The sequence below is a fragment of the Berghia stephanieae genome, chromosome 12 (genome assembly GCF_034508935.2).
Source record: "Berghia stephanieae isolate SIO BIC M18660-M18661 chromosome 12, UCSD_Bste_1.3, whole genome shotgun sequence".
NCBI lineage: Eukaryota > Metazoa > Mollusca > Gastropoda > Nudibranchia > Aeolidiidae > Berghia > Berghia stephanieae.
This window is the reverse complement of record NC_088371.1, coordinates 36,063,914-36,068,913: the sequence shown is the minus strand read 5'-3', so window position 1 is coordinate 36,068,913 and position 5,000 is coordinate 36,063,914. Positions and strand designations below refer to the sequence as shown.

The 5,000-nt window shown below is 32.6% G+C and overlaps 1 protein-coding gene and 1 pseudogene across 6 annotated transcripts in view; one reads left to right on the top strand and one right to left on the bottom strand.

Annotated features, from left to right (window-relative positions):
* Positions 1-5,000, top strand: part of LOC144957880 (unconventional myosin-Ia-like) — a 228,203-nt gene that overhangs the window by 52,005 nt on the left and 171,198 nt on the right. The gene's annotated exons all lie outside the window — the stretch shown is intronic.
* The window catches only part of LOC144957649 (diacylglycerol kinase beta-like), a 42,698-nt pseudogene that overhangs the window by 35,014 nt on the left and 2,684 nt on the right, over positions 1-5,000 (bottom strand). The window contains exon 2 of the transcript XR_013642186.1: positions 4,343-4,435. The product of XR_013642186.1 is annotated as a diacylglycerol kinase beta-like (transcript). The remainder of the gene's footprint in view (positions 1-4,342; positions 4,436-5,000) is intronic.

Genomic DNA, 5,000 nt, shown 5'->3' with positions numbered 1-5,000 from the left:
TCAAACCCCAAAAAAATCTATGGTGTGTGTAAAACATGGAAAAAAAAATACTTTTGAGTTATTCAAATTTGAAAAAAATAAACGGTGATGGCATTTTAAAAATGATGGTAGTGTATGTGATCTTTTTTAAATTAAAAAATAAGCCTATCATTAAAGGTTATTTCATGTCAAATTTGCTGTACTGTTCGGCACATCGTTTATTCCTTGGGGTAGGCCAAATTGTGATATTAATTGAAGCTTCTTTTAAAATTTAATTTTCTATTTTTATTTTCTTCTTTGAGCTTCAAATATTTGCATTAGTAGATACTAAGTGCAAGCTGCTTAATTGGAACCGAACCGTTTTTCAAAAATTGTTCAAACTAAGCAGTTTTACCAATTAAAAGATTCCAGTTGTGATCTCCATTGGAACAGCCTATCAAGACTACTCTACACATCTTTTGCAGTGGATATATAATTATAGTAGTCCAGTCCTTCATCAGTGCCATTAGGCCTAAAGAGGTGGAGTTTATCCGGGTTTCTACAGCAATAGGAACTACTTGCTACCCTTTGGATAAAACTCTATTGCAAAGTAATTTCCACCAGCTCTAACAGACCCAGCTTTCCAATCACTTCTGGGTGGACACACGGGAGTGGGGGGGGGGGGGGGGGGGTCGGAAAGACTGCACCCAGGATCAGGATCAATCTCGTTCCCTTTGCATGTGCAGCGAGTGCTCTACCAACTGAACTATCAGACAGAGCATCCTTTAGTTTGTTTGTCTAAAATTTTACTTTCCATTCTTCGCTACATTTAACAATACTTGTGTGTAATCATGATGATAGATGTAGCCCTATCTCGTAACTTCACATTATTAATATGGAATTGTCACTACACCCATATCTCAAAAAGAAGCCCAAATGATCCAAGGACACATGAATCCAGACCTGCCAACCCTTCACATTCCAAAAGTGGTATCAGACCGCCTGAAAATAGGAATTTGAGACAAAAAATAGGAAATCCCCCCCCCCTTGCTCTTTTTTATTCTTACCATTATCATCTTTTTTTTGAAAATCGGAATTTTAGAGACAAGGGTGGAATAGTACAAAAAGGAAGAGTGAAAATAGGAATGATTCCACCAAAAGTGGAAGGGTTGGCAGGTATGTGAATCTTATTCCAAAATACTCACACAATATATTATACAATTTGAATCAAGGCCATTTGCCGACTCATCTAAAGCAAATCAACCAACCATTGCATCATTACCAAATGTTTGATTAAGTACTTGTTGCTCACCAAGACTGGCAAATGGTTTATTAAGGGTTACGTGTTACTGTATTCAAAGGAATGGGAGAGACAGACTCACTGCCATTGTTAATTATCTGACTTTTTTTATTTATCTGAAAACTTAGAGAGACTCCATTGTTAATTACCGACAGGCTTTCTTTTGATTATGTGCATAATTAGCGTTGTTCGTGTACTGTGTTAGGGCTTAATCTATGTCATGCGCCCAGAGCCCTCCTGATGAAGGGATGCTTGGCGCACTATAAATCTATACCATTATTATTATTACCTGACATTTTCATTTATCTGAAAACTTACAGAGACTCCATTCTTAATTATCTGATTTTTTTATTTATCTGAAAACTTACAGAGACTCCGTTGTTAATTATCTGATTTTTTTATTCATCTGAAAACTTGGGGTGACTCCATTGTTAATTATCTGAATTTTTTATTTATCTGAAAACTTGAGGTGACTCCATTCTTGTTCCGTTCAATGGGAACATTAATGTTTTTTGTATTCTAAAACGTTTGCTGAAGCCTGAAATCATTCCAGTTAACCGGCATGCATTCGGATAAACCAGTAGAAATTACATTTTAAAAATTCTGTCACAGACAGACGGTTCCAATTAAGTGGCTGTTCCGATGCAATAAAGCAGCATTCCAAATACTGGCTTCGACTGCAGCGTTAAATGGGATCATAATCAATGAGAAGGATGGAGGTGACAGGAAGTAAAACAAAAAAATCAAAAATGCATTAATCTATGATTATGGTAAAATGAAAATGCCATTATTACACACAATTTTTGTTTTATTTTGTCTAACACTTCTTTTGTAATATTAATAAATATCGTCGCCTAGGCATTCCACGAAGGAATATAGATAACTCATCAAACAAAATGTCTGATGTCAACAGGAATCACCCATGTTGTCCAAGTGAGCAAAGTGGGGGTTAATAATCTTGCTCAAGGAAAAAAAACAAAGTGCCTGAAGCGGGGCTCGAACCCGGGTCATCCGGCTCACAGTGCAATGCCTTAACCACTCGGCCACTTCGCCCCCTTGTAATATAAGTGTGCATTAAAAACCCATCAATGCGCAATCATGAGTCATCATCATGGTTTATGATCTGCACTCAAAGAGATGATGGATTTTATAACTAGAGAGAAAGAGAGAGAGAGAGAGAGAGAGAGAGAGAGAGAGAGAGAGAGAGAGAGAGAGAGAGAGAGAGAGAGAGAGAGAGAGATGAAGACCAGAGCTTAGTAACAGCCAACAATATCAATCGATCAATAGAGATAGAAGAAGCTGGTGGTTTAAGTAATATAAATTATTAAATACTATCTTTTAAATATACACACACAAGTTCGGACTAAAGGCCAGAGGTATGGCCTATCTCAATTTATCGAATTAATAATATATAAAGTGTTGCTATTGGTTCTTGGTTGAATATTTTTTACATTTTTGTGCATTAGCATATATATATATATATATATATATATATATATATATATATATATATATATATATATATATTATATATATATATATATATGTATACATTGTCGCCATAGATTCTCAACTTTGTGTTTATACATTTTTATGCATGCCACGCTGTAAGACGAATTTCCATTTTTTTTTTTGGATGAATAAAGTATATATCATTATTATTATTATTATTATTATTATTATTATTATTATTTTTATTATTATATATAATTATTATTATATTATATTATTATTATTATTATTATTATTATTATATTATTATTATTATTATTATTATTATCATTATTATTATATTATTATTATTATTATTATTATTGTTATTATTATTATTATTATTATTATTATTATTATTATTATTATTATTATTATTATTATTATTATTATTATTATCATATTATTATTACTATAATCATATTATTATTATTATATTATAATATTATTATTATTATTATTATTATCATTATTATTATTATTATCATCATTATTATTATTATCATCATTATTATTATTATAAATGACATTTCCCATTCAATCTAATCATTATTATTCTTATTTAGACTTTCTCTTTACGTATAATTTGATTCTGGATGAGAAGGGGAGTGAGTAATAATAAGATTAAATCACGTTTATTGTTTTCATTCATTCCTCAGTCGCATGTTCATGAAAATCTTAAATCTAAAACTTGTGTTTTTAACTCAATAAAAGTGATTTAATCCTATTCTAAAATAAGAGTTAATAAAAATTGATAAAATAGGAAAAAATAAATGAAAAGTTGAAAATAAGAAATTAAAAGAAAATAAAATAAATAATTTTGACAAAATGCGAATAATTAATAATAATAATTTTAAAAAAAATAATGATGATGATGCACACACTAAGCTAAAAATCAAAGATAATCTGGGGACTTGGGGAGACCTTCCATAAGCTACTACATCCCAAGTATCCTTGTTCTAGTAGGGGGTTTGGGAGGGGGGAAACTTTTCTTTTTTTTTTTTTAAGTCTTCCCCCCCTCCCAACAAACCCCCTTACACTAGAACTTCTAGTAGGGGGTTTGGGAGGGGGAAGACTTAAAAAAAAAAAAGAAGAAAAGTTTCCCCCCTCCCAAACCCCCTACTACAACAAGTATAGACACTTAGATAACCACACCCCTCGGACAGTCGTCATACTGTAAACAATGGCAGTGATTGGTTGACATCGCAAACTCACGATATTTACTATCGATGATATGCGTCTTAGTAAAATACCCACTGTTCTACCGCTTGATCAAGAGAACCGGCACAGATAAAAATATGTGTAATTTCAAACGTTTATAACATGGTCGAGAAATTCCGTGTGATAACTGGTCATCCATCTGCCGGTATAAAAACAATAACCATGATCAGAGAAAGGTGGATTTCATTCAAGTCATTGTTTATAAACAACCAACCATGCTTGTCGGAGCACGTGTGAAGGTGTGTTCACAAATTCACGGTTTGATTGGTCAAAAATCTACTGGTTAATACTTGGAATGTAATGTAGTAGCTTATGGAAGGTCTCCCATAATATAATCTGGATAAAATGTGCATGATCTCCCAAAGGTCTTACCTGGCCCCTTGCTTGCCTCCACTCTTGGGGTTGAAAGAAGATTACCAAAGGATGCGTCCCTTCCAGAGGAGTGATTTGAAAAGAACTTTGACTCTAGAAGCAGCCATGGGTCAAAAGGTCACAGGATCGCACACACACACACACACCCCATACAAAGTAAAAGGGGTGAAGTTGTGATCAAAATAATTGTAGGTTTTTTTGGGTGTTTTTTGGGTTTTTGTGGGTGAAGGTGAATGAAAAAAAATAAAATCATACATAAAGTAACTAAATAATAAACATTGTGAACAAATAGAGGTGACGAAACAAACGTTTTGAGTAGTAAAAAAAAATATAATAATCTGATTACAGTCAAATCTAGTTAAACTGGGGTCTTCCTCTCTAATTCAAAACTATGGCATGATTCCCCCCCCCCCCTCCCCCCCTCCATTTACAAAATTAATACCAAAAAAAAAAAGAAAAAAAGAGAAACAAATGATAAAAAAACATTCAGATTGATTGGTCAAATTATATGTTGAGAAATTCTGTTTTATTTTTGTTTTAAAAACAAATTTTTAAATTTAAAAACTGGAATAATGTGTGTGGATTTGGAATATCCAGGGGTTTAAATGTTACTTCCATTCAAATCCTTAAATCCCTGCAAGGAACAATAGCAGACAAA